The 15,587-nt window shown below is 46.9% G+C and overlaps 1 protein-coding gene and 1 long non-coding RNA gene across 4 annotated transcripts in view; both read left to right on the top strand.

Annotated features, from left to right (window-relative positions):
- The window catches only part of GSE1 (Gse1 coiled-coil protein), a 391,224-nt gene that overhangs the window by 181,772 nt on the left and 193,865 nt on the right, over window positions 1-15,587 (top strand). The window lies entirely within an intron of this gene.
- LOC132592333 (uncharacterized) overlaps window positions 1-15,587 on the top strand; it is a 120,504-nt gene that overhangs the window by 46,191 nt on the left and 58,726 nt on the right. The window contains exon 1 of the long non-coding RNA XR_009557793.1: window positions 1-15,587. This exon is cut by the window's left edge and continues 46,191 nt beyond it; it is cut by the window's right edge and continues 57,443 nt beyond it. This is a non-coding gene — a long non-coding RNA (uncharacterized LOC132592333).

A 15,587-nucleotide genomic window follows, 5' to 3' on the forward strand; every position in this document is an offset into this window, starting at 1 on the left:
TCTTGAAGACGAAAGCTATCAGTGGGTGGAACTTTTATTTGCTCCCACCACCATGCAGCCCTGCTTCAGCCCCTAATCTGAGCAGCTTTTTAGTTTTCAGTGTACCTGTTTTTTAAATCGGATGGCTTGAAATGCAGAATAAATGTGTGCAAAGGGGGGAAATGCATGCTGTGCCTAGTTGAGTAACAGGACATACTGGTATGTAAAAGTGAAAGTGCCCAACTTTGTAGAATAATTACAAATATTTGGGTGGATGGTTACATGGAGAGCAGCAGTCCCCAACTGGGGTGCCCTGCAGATGCTTTGGGCCAGAAATCTCATCAGCTCATGAGCATAGCCAAGGGGGGCAGGGGGCAGCTACTCAACTAAATCAAGCAAGTCAATAAAAACACTGGTAATTAACTAACTGAGGTTGTGGCCCCCTTAATATGAAATCTGCCCCCCCCACATAAATCCTGCCTATGCCCATGCATCAGCTCTGACCAGTGGCCATGCTGGCTGTGCCCGGTTAGCACCAGGTTGGGGAAGATAGCAATATGTAGACAATGTATTAGCGTGCTGGGGCTAAGAGGTAGGGGTGCGTGTGGGTGTGTATACACTCTCACTGGAGACATATTATGTAACAGCATATGTTCTAGGGCAGATTGCTTTAGGTTGTTGCATACTGTTACATGGACAAAGACAGCTTAGCATAGCATCCTGTCTTGTGCGTTTGGGGTGCCTTTTTGCAAGCTCCCTTCCTGTCTCTCCTTGGCTCTAGATTTCTAACCCCTCTCTTAATTAAGCCCCCGCTGAGCTTCTCTTGCTTCTGTGGTTGTGACGCATTCTGCATCATGCTGAGATTGCTGCCTGGGGTGCTGCTCCTGCCCTCTCTCCCTTCTCTGCATCCAGCAATACCTGACTAATCAGGTGTGTTCTCTCTTCCCCACCCCCACCCCAAATGGCTGAAATACACAGTTTGAATCTCCCTCCTCTTTCCCAGTGGCTTCTGTGTGCCTTTCTCCTCATGTCACCCCTTCCCACCCCATACATAGCCTTTTGGCCAAGCCTATCAGGAGGCTTGGCTGCTGCCTGCTCCCGAGCAGAGAGCTTGCCACGCAGGGCAATTTAAGGACAGGAAGCAGGTGTTCTAGCAGCGGTGGCTGTTGGCATGCCAACAGGGGGGCGAGGGCTGCTTCCTAGCCAGCGCTTGTCACCTGCTTACTCCATAAAGCAAGTTCCATGTGTGCAGCATCCCGTAGGTGTTCATGAGCAGCAAAATGCTAGCCTGCATTAGAGGGCTTAGCCTTTGCACAAGTCTTGTCAAGGCGTTTGAATTATTGCTGCTCAGCAGGTAGCTTTCCCCCCTCCCCTCCCCAGGGCTTTCCTGGCGGGGGCAAGTTGGAGCGGTCAGCTCCAGCTTGCCTCCCCGCAGGTGCTGAGGCCGGATCTGCCAAGCTCAGCTGTATCGGGAAAGCAGGCGGGTGGAAGGCTGCTGCCAGCACACTGCTGTTCTTTCCAAAGGTAGCAGCCATCTGCCGCTGTGATAAAAAGCCCCGCGGATGATAAATAGACAAGTAGCACTTTTATTGGATTGCAGCTATCGGAGCAGCCACTTTGGGTTTGGCACCCGCGCTAACGACAGGCTCCCTGAGCCTCACCGGGCGCCGCAAGATGGCTGCACTGGCTCCTTTTGTTAGGCTGAGCTTCTTTTGCAGCCCTTCTTCAGAGTCCTGGGATTCACCCAGGGGTGGGGGCAGCAAGCCACTTCAGAGAATTATTTCTGCAAAGGTGGCTGGGAAAGAGAATTGTAGGTTAGCAGTTTGAACTTCCTAGTACAGTAGTCTACCAAAGCTTTGGGGCTGCTAAACAGCTACCCTGAGTGCCTCAGCATCCCTTTGAGAAAGAATTACCCTGTGTTCTGTGCTTAGCTCAGCAGAAAAATTGCCTTTCCTGCCTTGTATTTCATCTACAGAACAATATGCATCAGTCTTTGTTGTGTGTGCTCTCTTGTATTCTAGATTGAGTGTGGGGTGTGGGGTATGGGGAGTCAGTCTCCCTGCAACTTCCAAAATTGATTTACCCCTGAAGTTCTGAAAGTGTAAACAAGAACATTTCCCCCCTAAGAATGAACAAATGAATATCCCATTTATTTCCCTTCCCCCTGCCCGCTCCTTGGAAGGAACCCCTGGAGGACTCGCTGAAACCCACTTACCACTTTGAAGCTGCAGTGTATCATGGCCCATTTTACAGATGGAAAAACCGAGGCTGAGAAAGTAAAAGCTGCCAATGCAGTGAGCTTCCTGGAATGAGCTGAGAATGTAAGACTTTTTTTCCTGGTCAACCATGCTAAATTTCTGTCACTGGGGCATTTGAAAGGCAGGAAGGGATGGAACTGTTGATTGAAGAAGGACTGCAAGTACCCAGCCTCCTCCCATTGCCTGCTTCAGAGTGCTTGCGTGATGGGCTTTCCATCATCACCTGCAAAGAACAGCCTGTTTGTCAATAAAAGAAGAGAGAAAATTGCTGATGAAATGGACTGTGATTTGCTTTGTATTTCCTCAGCATGTTCACCCTGCAGGCACCTGTTCTGTGATTCAGGAAGAGGGGGCTGGCAAGGACTTGGAAAGGAAAAATAAAATTAAAAAGGCTGATTGTGAAAGAGCCTTGCTTCATGTTTTTAAAGGCTCCATCTTGCCTCAGAGGGAGCGGGTAGCTGGGCATGCCTCCCATCCTGACCAGGCTGTTTTCTCCTTGCAAGAGGGCTGTGGTATCTGGAGAGGAGAGTCCCTTAATGAATAAAACTAGCATGAACAGGATTATGAATAATCTGTACTTCATATGACTCCAAATAATTGAAGAAGAATAAGAGTAGAATTTTCCCCACACTTACTTCTTTGTCAAGTCTCCATGCAGTTGCAGAGGTCAGTATTTACCTATAAATAAATCCAGTCTGGTTAGCATGAAGCAGGCTCAGTATTCTCCTGGTTTGGAGAAAGCAAGAAATCTAGCCCAGTTCTCTCTGTTTTAGCCGATGGCTGCTCTCCAAGGTCCTAGCCAAAGCCCTTTCCCTGCCTGGTTTTTGGAGACCTGTTACCCAGAGGCACCTGCAGTTGAACATGGGACCTTACTTATCAAAGGATTTTTTTCGAGCCCTGAGCCAGGAGCTGTATTGTTTGATTCCTGCTGGGCTCATCTGTAGCTTGGGGAGTGGCAGGAGCGGGTGACTAGAGAGAGATGTTTGTTCTGCAACTCAGTGGTTAAGATCACCTGCTTTGCATGCGGAAAGTCCCAGGTTCAGCTTAAACCTCCAGTTGTTCTTTTATTGTCCAAGGATTAGATAGCAGGAAAGAGTCATTATTTGCTTGAAACCTTGGAGTACCACTCCCATAATAGGCAATCCTGAGCTTGGTGGACCAGTGGTCCCGGCTCTTTGCAAGGGAAGTGCCCGTGTTCATCTGCAAGTGTTTTTAAATAATGACCAATGAATCGCCTCACAGTCCTTAAACTCTGCCAAAAAACACGCTCTGCAAAAATCATGACCACAGAAACAAAAACAGCTAGTTCCTGGAATTTCAGAGAAACCTGGGTATTATTACCTGGGTATTACTGCTGCTACTACTACTGTATTTGTTATTTGGTATACTGAAACTCTGGAAAAGGTAGCATTGATGACAGACACACAAACACATCCCTTGTTCATTAGTGTTTCACCCTCTCATCCTTTGGTACTTTGGCAAACCATTTCTGTGCACTTCTGCCCTTTATCCAACTGGAACTCAGGGCCAAGGCAATGATCAGCCCCTTCTTCCTCTTGGTCTTTCCCAGCAGGGCTCAGTATTTGGGGCAAGGCAAATTGCCGCCTTTCCAGCAGGGAGGCAGCTGCTAACAGGTGCTCCCTTGCTGTGTGGTGTTCTCTCTCTCCGAGCTTCCTAGAGAACTCTGTAATGAAGTTCAGCTGTGAACTTCGGTTTTGGGTCAGGAAGGCAATTTCTCATCATCCTTTCGGCGGCAATTGAGTGGAAGATTCAGGAGCTGAGAGCGAGAGAGATGGTGTCTTCCCCCTCCCATTCTCTCCTCTACACTTTCTTTCATCTTCCTCTTCACTCTGATGAAATGAGGAGTTCTCAGGCTGCCAAGGTTAGCATTTGAGTGTTCTGATGAGGGAAGGAAGGACTGGGCATGAACACATCATGGGAGCTTCCAGCAAGCTGCTACTAAAAGAGATTTCTTGAAACACGCATCTTGCCTTCAGAGACACTCTGTGTCAGTTTTTCCTACGCCTGCTGGTGCAAATTGGGTTGGACTTTTATAGGGCTACAGATGTGCTGACCATGGCCCTGTTTGGGCCTGATGCTCAGGAATGAATGAATGAATGAATGAATGAATAAATAAATAAATAAATAAATAAATAAATAAATAAAATAAAATAAAATCCTGCCATTCTTCTCAAAGAAGCCCAAGGAAGCAAGCATCAAAATGTTTAACAACCTTGGTAGGTTGCTGCCATGACCTTAAATGAACCTGATAAAATGTGACCTCCTATGTGCCTTTTTCAGTTTCCTGCACAGAGGTGATAACACAAGTATGTACCTTTCTCATTGATAGCTGCTGCTCTTAGGCTATCCAGTACCAAATTGCCACATAATATTCCAAAGGCTAGTCTTTATCAGGAAATAATTGCAGCAATACTGTATATTTAGTGACTGTCTAAATATAATACAGTGGTACCTCTACTTACGAATAACTCTATTTACAAATGTTTCTACTTACGAATGGAGCTCCATCCGCCATCTTGGATGCTGTTTAGATAGGATTTTTTCTACTTACGAATTTTTAGATAGGGTTGCTTCGACTTACAATTTTTTTCTCCCAATGCATTCCTATGGGATTCGACATACAATTTTTTCGACTTACGAATGTGCGTTCAGAACGCATTAAATTCGTAAGTAGAGGTACCACTGTATGTCTAAATATAAATATACTGCACTGCAGCCTTGCAAATAAGCTATCAGAAGTTAGTAGCCTGTAAAAAATGTTTACCAGCCCAGCTTCCTGCTTAAGCTTGTGGAACAGCTGAAAACGAGCAGAATCCGAAAGGATTCTTGTATGCCACAAGTGACTAACTATAATAAGCCTGATTTACCCTTACCTATAGACAAAGGAAGTAGAGCTTTACAATCACAAGAACTGCCTCACAACTGGTTCAAAAGACACCTTTCTTCCCAGCTCACCCAAATGGTGGTGCGGGAGAGGCTAATTAGAATCTAAAGAAGGGTGTATTGTGGGTGAGAGTTAAGATACTTGAACCGTTTGCAGTTCTGGTCGTTATGTGGGTTTGCAATTAAAACAATTATGTCTTGGGAGAGTCAAGCTGTCTGACTCCTCGCATTCATAATATGATGATGTTTGATAGCCACCCCTTCATTATTTATTTATTTATTTCATTTCCATGCAGAGAGATGCAAAGATTTAATCCAGGAAGATTGGAAGCCGGGGAGCTGGTTTTACACACAGGAAACGGGTGCCATAGACAGGAATCAATTGAGACACACCTCTAATTTTGAAAAGAGGGCATCCTTTGAGGTTGTTATTGATGCCCTGTAGTAGGGAGTGCTCCATTGCTTGATATCATGCGCCCTGCTCATATTTGGGGCATATATATAACTTATATAACTATAAGGCTCTGTGCTAATGTCCCTTTGGGATCCAGAGGCAAATTTAATTCGGAAATGCCACATATGTTTGGGGGAGAAATATGTGGCATAAGATGGAACTTTTAAAAGATGTCTCATAGGACTGGAAAAATCCCAGCTGCCTAGTCTTCTGGGTTCGTAGAAACCTGAAAAACTTCCTTACATCAAGTTACATTAATAGTCCATCTAGATCAGCCTTCACCAGCCTGATGCCCTCCAGATGTTTTGGACTACAACTCCTATCAGCCCCAGCCAACATGACCATGCTGCCATCACCCCCAGGATCTTACAGTTCTGCTGTCTGGGGATGATGGGAGTTGCAATTCAAAACATCTGGAGGGCACCAGATTGGCAAAGGCTGATGTTACCAATATTGACTATTCTGACTGACAGCGGCTCTCCAGGGTCTTTGGTAGAAAGAGGCTTCCCCCCTCAGGTACTGCCTGGTCATTTTTAGTATGACATGCCAAGGATTGAACTTGGGACCTTTGGCATGCAAATCAGGTGCTTTACTACTGTGCTATGAGCCTAAAAGTTGGTGCTAAGTGTCTAGGGTTGGAATCTGTAATTTCCTCACACACCCTTGCTATGTGTCACATTGTCCCTGAAAATGTGGTTTGTTTGTGTTCTGCCATTATTAAAAAAATACAAACATACAATCTCTTTCTATGATCCTCACAACAAGCTGAGAAAAAAATGATTGGCCAGTGAACTACACATCTGAGTGGGAATTTGATCCAGGTCCAATATGCTTAAGCTGGGGACAGGGAATCTGTGCCGTTCCCCCAATGATGTTTGACTACATTTCTCATCTTCTCTGGCCCATTGGCCATGCTGATTGAGGCTTATAGGAGTTGGAGGTTGACCGCATCTGGCAGGCCACCTGTACCCCACCCTGTGCCATGCTGGAGTACCAATCAGATTAACACCTTCCTTCTTTCTGTGTGTGACACTAGACTTTTGGTGATGTTTGTCGACTGCGTATGTGTACAAGCTTGCTGTTCTCTATATGGTTCTCTGCTTTAAATAATGAGCAACAGGAAGGTCCAAAGAAATGCATCAGAGAGATGCAACTTAGTTCCAGAAGTCTAGCCTTCATGGAAGGAGGGATCATGTCATGAAGTGATGTAGACTTGTTGCTGTTCTCCACCATTGTCATATCCACCTAGCACCCCCCACTGTCTTGCCAACTGCCTCAGCCAATGTGGAGAAACTGGGGTAAGAAGATTTCGTTGCTTGGCAACTGCCTCATATGTGTCGGCAGTTGTCTAGCAACCATTGCCATCTTTTTCCCAGCTCCCTCTCCTCCTGGTTTGATTTTAGCCAACACCTGTCTTATGCAGGTGAGAAGGAAGGTCTAATCTCCATTAGGACCAATGTGAGCCCTAATTTGACAGTAGGGCATCAAGTGGCAGTCCAAGTTCCTGGACAGGAGTGGTTGAATTGATGTGTGTGTGTAAACAAGATTTTTGCCTTAAAGAGTAAGGTGGTATATAATTATGGGCATACTAATAGGGTAGTAGTATGCTTCCATTTAATTTAGAGATGTTAAAGGTAAAGGGACCCCCGACCATTAGGTCCAGTCGTGACCGACTCTGGGGTTGCGGCACTCATCTCGCGTTATTGGCCGAGGGAGGCGGCATACAGCTTCCAGGTCATGTGGCCAGCATGACAAAGCCGCTTCTGGCGAACCAGAGCAGCACACGGAAATGCCGTTTACCTTCCCGCTGTAGTGGTACCTATTTATCTACTTGCACTTTCACATGCTTTCGAACTGCTAGGTTGGCAGGAGCTGGGACTGAACAATGGAAGCTCACCCCATCGTGGGGATTCGAACCGCCGACCTTCTGATCGGCAAGCCCTAAGCTCTGTGGTTTAACCCACAGCGCCACCCGTGTCCCTTTAGAGATGTTACTTATGAGTAAATGTAACTAGAGGGCTTTGTTTGTGTATATGCTAATAATCTCCTTTCCTCTGTTCTGTCTAAATATGTCCACCTGCTGCCTTCTGCCTGCTTTGGCTCCACTTGGCAAGCTTCTTGCCTCTATCCATTCAACCTCATTCCTAGTCATTGACATGGGGCATGCAATGTACTGTAGTTCCTTTGCATCCTGAGAACATAAGAAGATCCCTGTAGCTGGGTCAGGGCAAAGTCAGTCTAGTCTAGAATGCTGTGACCTGGAGTGATTAACCAGTTGCCCCCTGGGACAAACGAGCAACAACACCCTCCGTACTCATATTCCCCAGCAACTGGGATTCTGAGGCTTAGTTCCTGCACACATGGAAATAATATTTAGCTATCCCTGTGTTCTGGTGTGTCTGCCTTGACTCCACTTTGCATGATGTTGGTCCACTAATAATTAATTAATTTATATATTAAATGCCTATACAGTTGTACCCCAGAAGTCGAACAGAAATCCACTCCGTAAGTCCATTCAACTTCCAAAGCGCGGCTTCTGATAGGCTGCAGGAGCTTCCTGAAGCCAATCAGAAGCTGCGGAAGCCCCGTCGGATGTTCAGCTTCCAAAAGAATGTTCGAAAAGCGGAACACACACTTCCGGTTTTCGATCGTTCGGAAGCTGGAACATTCGACTCCCAAGGTGTTTGATAGCCGACGTGTGACTGTACTGCTCTTCATTCAAGGATCACAGGGCAGCTAACAATATAAAAACTCAAGAATACATAACAACAACAAACAGCAACAAAACAACACAAACAATACCCCCCTTACCAGTTTAAAAGGCTGTGGATTGTCCTTGTAAATAAACATGCTGGATTAAATCACTCATCGGACCAGAATAGACCCTAGGAAGTATTGTGGGTTGTATGTTTGAAGATCCTGTGAGTGCTAAAACTTTGTGATATGCCTAAGACTCTTGCCCTGTATGTTTGCTCTCCCTCCCTCCCTCCCTCCCTCTGTGTGTGTGAAATATACCGTGTTTCCCCTTTTTTAAGACACCGTCTTATAACTTTTTTTCCTCAAAAAAACACACGGTGGCTTATTTTCAGGGGGTGTCTTTTTTTTTAAGTGCTGGTACAACTGGGTCCCACTGGCTCAGGACACTCGGTGCTCTCTTCCGCGCACATTATAAACACCACACTCTAGCCTACTGTGCTATCCAGGTTTTACTGTCAACCAGGCTGGCAGCAGCTCTCCAGAATTTCAAACTTGGGGGTACCTGGGGGTTAAACCTGGGATCCTTCTGCTCCCCGGGCTCTCTCACGCCGGCCGAGGAATGAGGAGGGAGGCCGTGACCCGTCCCGCTCTGAGATGCTTGTGAGGGAAGCGCGAGGGGGACGAGGCTTGGGCCCATGCCCCTGGCGCGCGCGCGCGGCTGAATGACGAGCCGAAGCGGAACCTTTTCTCTGTGGGGGGGGGGAGACGCGCGCGCGCAAACACACACACACACACACACACACTGAGAGAGAGACACGCACAGGGAGAGAAAGAAAGAGACGCGCACACACACACACACACACACACACACACAGAGACGCACGGGGGAGAGAGAGAAAGAGACGCGCGCACACACACACACACACACACAGAGACGCACGGGGGAGAGAAAGAAAGAGACGCGCGCACACACACACACACACACACACACAGAGACGCACGGGGGAGAGAAAGAAAGAGACGCGCGCGCGCACACACACACACACACAGAGACGCACGGGGGAGAGAGAGAAAGAGACGCGCGCACACACACACACACAGAGAGACGCACGGGGGAGAGAGAGAAAGAGACGCGCACACACACACACACAGAGAGACGCACGGGGGAGAGAGAGAAAGAGACGCGCACACACACACACACACACACAGAGAGACGCACGGGGGAGAGAAAGAAAGAGACGCGCGCGCGCACACACACACACACACAGAGACGCACGGGGGAGAGAGAGAAAGAGACGCGCGCACACGCACACAGAGAGAGAGACGGACGCACAGGGAGAGAAAGAAAGAGACGCGCGCACACACAGAGAGCGTGCGGCTGCAGCACACACAGAGAGCGTGCGGCTGCAGCACACACAGAGAGCGTGCGGCTGCAGCGCTCACGAAGCAGCGCTGCACTTAGGGGAAGATGGCCAGGGAGGGGGGCTGCGGGGTCAAGGCAACGCGTGAAAGGGAGGGATGGCGAGGAAGAAGTGGGGAGTGAAGTGATCGGGGCTTTAACATGCCCGCACGCGCAAAAGGGAGGCTCGGAATGTGGAGATCGGTTCTGGCTGCTTCTCTTAAAGTGCCGCAAGTAACGAGCCTCTCTCTCTTTCCTCCTGCCGCTCGTGCCCTTGGTGCTTCGTGCGGCGCTGCTTCACGCTTTGTCAGCGCTGCAGCCGCCACCGCTTCTGGGCACCCACCCGACCCCGCAGGCTTCCTCCTCCTGCCGCGGCCGGCATTGCAGGAGCTGGGTCCTGCTGGCTGGTGCTCCGTGCGGCACTGCTGCACGCTTTATTGGCACTAAAGCAGCCACCGCCGCTTCCGGGCACTGACCCGACCCGGCAGGCTTCCTCCTCCTGTCGCGGCCGGCATGCTGGGTCCTGCTAGCTGGTGCGGAAGTATGGCTTATTTTCGGGGTATGTCTTATAGCTCTCAAATGGTTAAAAACCCTGCCATGGCTTACTTTCTGACTACGTATTAAAAAAGGGGAAACACGGTATGTAACACCAGTACACAACCACCCTCTTCTGCTGAGCCTCAACAGGCATTCAGGAAGAGGAGCAGTGTAAATTCCATTTCTCAATAGGTTGCTAAGAGCTAGAATTAGCACTCTGAGGCATCCTTCCAGTGCTGCCAGCCAGCAGTAGTTTGCCCTCTTCCATTCCACCCCCCTCCACCCCATGAAGCCTTGGGGCAGGGAAGAGCAGGAATGAAGGTAAATGGAAGCCCCACAGAAAGGTGACAGACTGTATTTCAGTATGCAGAATGAAGCTATTCAGATCCACTTGGGAGGTATGGAGTAGTGGCTTGGCCGGAGCTTCAGATTCCTCCAGTGAACCCTTGTTTGACACAGTCCTTCCTTCTCTCTCTCCTGCTCTCCTTTCCCCTTTCCTCAAAAGCATATTTACTTATTCAACAATCCTTCTTTTCTTAACAATAAGCAGTTATAGGCCTTTTTAAAAAAGTAATTGTCTCAGGTCTGCCCTTGAATCTGACTTTAGGAACACCAGTATCTCCCTGGTCCCATTTTTCTAAGGTGCAAGATGTTCATGTGAAAATAGTGTGGTTGGGTTGCTTGTTAGCAGGATGCTCTCAGATGACCTCTGCTTTCCCCCAGAAATTGGGGAAGGGCTGTAGCTCAATGGTAGAGCATCTTCGCCGAAGAATTGATGCTTTTGAATTATGGTGCTGGAGGAGACTCTTGAGAGTCCCATGGACTGCAAGAAGATCAAATCTTTCCATTCTTAAGGAAATCAGCCCTGAGTGCTCCCTGGAAGGACAGATCGTGAAGCTGAGGCTCCAATACTTTGGCCACCTCATGAGAAGAGAAGAATCCTTGGAAAAGACCCTGATGTTGGGAAAGATTGAGGGCACTAGGAGAAGGGGACGACAGAGGACAAGATGGTTGGACAGTGTTCTTGAAGCTACGAACATGAGTTTGACCAAACTGCGAGAGGCAGTGGAAGACAAGAGTGCCTGGCGTGCTATGGTCCATGGGGTCACGAAGAGTCGGACACGACTAAACGACTAAACAACAACAAAAACAACAGAGCATCTTCTGCCTTACATGCAGAAGGTCCCAGATTCAGTCCCTAGCATCTCCAGGTTGGACTGGGAGAGAGACCCCTGCCTGAAAATCAAGTCAGTGAAGACAGTACTGAGCTAGATGGACCAAAGGTCTGACTCAGTATAAGGCAGCTTTCTATGTCTTTGTGTTTATTCCCAAGTCTTCATTCAACTGGCTCTCTTGCACCTTGGAAAGACAATGAATATGCATGGATAGGCTACTTGCATGAGCAATCTAAGGCCAACTTCACTTCATTTGTATGCTGCATTTCCCATAGTTATAAGCATGCTCAAGGCAGCTTAACATTAAAAAATACTTAATTACAAACATAACAAAAGTAGTCGTAAACAATAAAACATCAAAACGTATACAACAAAATAGAACAATTTCCACATAAATCATAAGATCTAGAATAGAGATACAAAATAACAATAATATATATATCAATAACAGCAACACCCCCAACAAAACCCCCTAAAGTCTGCATGAGCAATCTGACCCTGAAGGAAGTGAACCTATACGGTTTGGGATTTTTTGCATTTTGAAATCTCAACTTCCTGAAGCTAATCAATTATCTCATATGATGTAGGTCATTATTTTTCTCCCCATTTCATTGTGGGAGAACCTAGGCTGAGGTTGAATGATGGTCACCCAGCTATTCTTTGGCTGAACAGGGCTTAGAAATAACTTTGTTTTCACCCAATACACTTTCAGCCTTACCCTATACATGCAGCAGTGAGGTGCTAGAATGAACTGTATCATTTCAGACTGTAGGTGGGGTGTGTGTGCTATTTTTGAATGCTCTCCACATTAAATAACAATAATAGTATTGCAAGCAGAAAGCCCTGGTGTGTCAGGAAAAAAGGCTCTGTACCAGCCCACTCCATACTGTGCTAGATTTCTACTTGCAGGGAATCCTTCTTGTTTTAAGAAAAGAAAACATTAACAAAGAACATTAAAAAGCATTGTTGCAGTTCTAGGACACATCTCATCTACATTAAAAGCACCCAAGCTGGGCCCTGGGGAGCATTCTGAGGGCCAGATGGAGAGCCATGAGGCCAACAGTCGTACCCCTGCTGTAAATGCACCAATTTTGTGGTATGCATCCCAGAAATGTTATTGTAAACCATGATGAGTTTCCCCCCTCTAATACAGTAGTCAAGTTTTATATGATATACATATTTTTTAAAAATAGTAGATGTCTCCCAGAGTGGCTGGGACAACCCAGTCTGATGGATGGGATATAAGATATACTACTACTACTACTACTACTACTACTACTACTACTACTACCATCATCATCATCATCATCATCATCATCATTATACATTGTTCTTCTTGAACCTATTGAAAAAACATGCTGCTGTCATGGCAAGACTGGCAAAGGCTTGTAAGATTCCTGACTCCAGTCCAGTTGTTTGGTTGGAGTATCCCTAACAGGTCTCATGAATTCCTCCTGATGAGAGTTGGCAGTAATCCTGCATTTCAGGGTTCTCTGAAGCAGCACCCCCTTTAAATCCAACTACCTTCCATTTGATTTGGAATGCTACATTTGCTCCAGGGTCGTGGGATCTCTTTGAACCCCCCAGCATTCCTTGGGGCAGATAGCACTGAACAAGAGGGCGGGTGAAATGAATGCGTTGAGGTCACGTTGTACAAATAGACTGGGGAGCTAAGAGAGTGACCCGTGCATGGATGATATATATCTGTGTGGAAAGGGTGCCTGCTTGTGATGGAATGATTCCTCCCGGAATGTCAGGAACATATATAATTGATGATCTGATGGCTGATTAGCCCCTTTGTGGGGGTTGTGTGTGTATTTAGCACTTGGGGTCCCAAACCAGAGGGTATGTATGCCTAGGCTGTATGCACATAAGCAGGGTTTTAATCTCTCTCACCCTTTTAAATCAACCCCCCCCCCTGGAAGTTGTGTTTTTGTTTTTAAGAGAAGCATAAAGTTGTGGCTAAAAGGTGAAAAGAAAGAAAAACTTTTTATTGCAGATAGGGGCTTTAGAATTTGGGACAAGGACCTGCTTGTATCTGTCTGCCCCTTCTTTGGATTGTGTACTTCTTAACATTTTTAGCTGGTTCTGAGCAGTTTTCTGAGTCTGTGGAAGAGGTTGGGTTGGAAGTATCTGAACTGATGAGAGGAGCACCTGGGATTGCTTTTTTGGAGGACATTGGGTGAAGCACCAAAGAAAATAAGGTGGGCTGAGCAGAATGTTGGGCAACCAGTTGTGGAGACCTTCATGCTTGCAGCTGGCCACAGCCTTTGTTCTTTGAGCCAGATTCCTGGAGAAAATGGTCTTGAAAAATCCTCTCTCACAGCAGCAGAACATTCATGTTAGGGTCTTGCAAACACAGAATCCTCACCCAGAGCCATACGCTTCACCTGTGCATGTGGCTGCCAAGTCACCTTTTTGTGTGTGTGTCTTTCTACCCATACACAGCTGTGTTGCCAGGGGCTGATGGGAGCTGTAGATCAGAACATATGCAGGGAGCCTGGTTGGCAAAGGCTGGCCTAGTGAATGACCTGGAACGTCTCTGCACTTCCTTCAGGCATAGTTATGACCCCTTGTGTGCTTCCTTTCCAACATTTTCCTGTTTATAAACAGTTGCGTCTTGTGGCGCCTTATTTTTTATTTTTTTAAAATAAAAGCTGTTGTGGCATGAACTTTTTAATGACTGAAAAGCCACTTCCCTGTGTTTTTTACTGTGAACTGCAGCCCTCCCAGCTGTCCCCTTTTCCCCACCCCTGGGCAGCACCTGCTCCATTGTCTCCTCAGGGAAGAAGCCATGCCAGAGATAGCAGCTGCCTGGCCAGGCGTGAATCCCAGGAATTTGGCCATGCTGGAGGAGAGCGGCTGACTCCTCTTGACCTCTGACCCAGCGGGATGATACAAGCCATCTTCTGTTTCTCTTGAGACTGATTTCTGGGGTCAGCACAACAGCTCTCCCTGTCTCCCTCTCTGCCTGATAAAATGTCTGGAGTCCTCGCCATACAATAGATCTGTCAGACTCTTGGCATAAGCTTGGGAGGGACGAGGGCAGGAGGAGGTGAGAAGAGAGAGCTACGGAGACACAACATTCCCTTCAGAAAATGTGCTGGGTCGCAAGGATAGGATCTTAATGAGGCATCTCCCCCTGCACTTACATTTGCTATCAGATGAACTCTCAGAGCTTTTCGTATGGAACAACCATCCTAGGCCACATCTGCACCATTCATTTAAAAACTTTTAATATTATTTTAGCAATCATGTCTCCCCCCCCAAAAAACAAATAATTCCTGGGAACTGTAATTTGTTAGGGTACTGAGAGTTGTTAGGAGACGTCCTATTCCCTTCATATAGCTATAATTCCCAGATTCTATGGAGATTGTAGCTCTGTGAGAGAAATAGGAGTCTCTTAACAGCTCCTGGCACCCTTAGCCAAACTGTAGCTCCCAGAATTCTTTGGGGAAAGTCATGACTGTTAAAGTGATATGCTTTAAAGCTATAGTGCAATATGGTCATAGCTTCTCTCTTTCTCCTCTCCTGTTTCTCTCTCCCCCATACCCACCCCACCTATAGCAAGATTGGAGCACAGAGCCTTGGGCCCCAGGTTTTGTTGTCTAGGCTTCATGAAGTCACCTTTGCTTTGGAACTGTCTGAAAAAGCTTATTATTTGTCTCCAGTGTTGAAATCACGCTGTGGGTGCACACTTGTGACTCCAAGCAACTGACATTCAGAGACATACTTTCCTCCCAAAGTAGCCCAGGGAACGTGAATTCCTTTTGCACACCTTTGTCCCCCCAAGCTATGATGTAGCTGCAGCTGAACCAGGTAGGGGGTGAATTTGTGGATTCCATATTCTGAAACTACAGCTCCAGTTGTATTTGTTTGATTCTTATCATGTTGTCCAGTGTTCCAAGCACAGGGGCAACCCCTACCAGAGCTTTGACCTGTGATCTTAACACTGGAAACAAATAATAAGCTTTTTCAGACAGTTGGAGGTGGTTTGAAAAGCAAGGTGACTGTTCATGGTAAATAGTTCTGTTTTCCAGCTTTTCCAGCTATTTGTGCTTTTTTTATTTAAGAAATTTGCTTGGTCAGATGCAATCTTGGGACAAAATTAATGCTTGTGCAGCTGTGGAGAGTAGTGTGTTGCTCAAATTGCCGTCAGCTCCCTTGGAAATTCATTGTTACTG

Source organism: Zootoca vivipara, chromosome 6 (genome assembly GCF_963506605.1).
Source record: "Zootoca vivipara chromosome 6, rZooViv1.1, whole genome shotgun sequence".
Classification (NCBI taxonomy): Eukaryota; Metazoa; Chordata; class Lepidosauria; order Squamata; family Lacertidae; genus Zootoca; species Zootoca vivipara.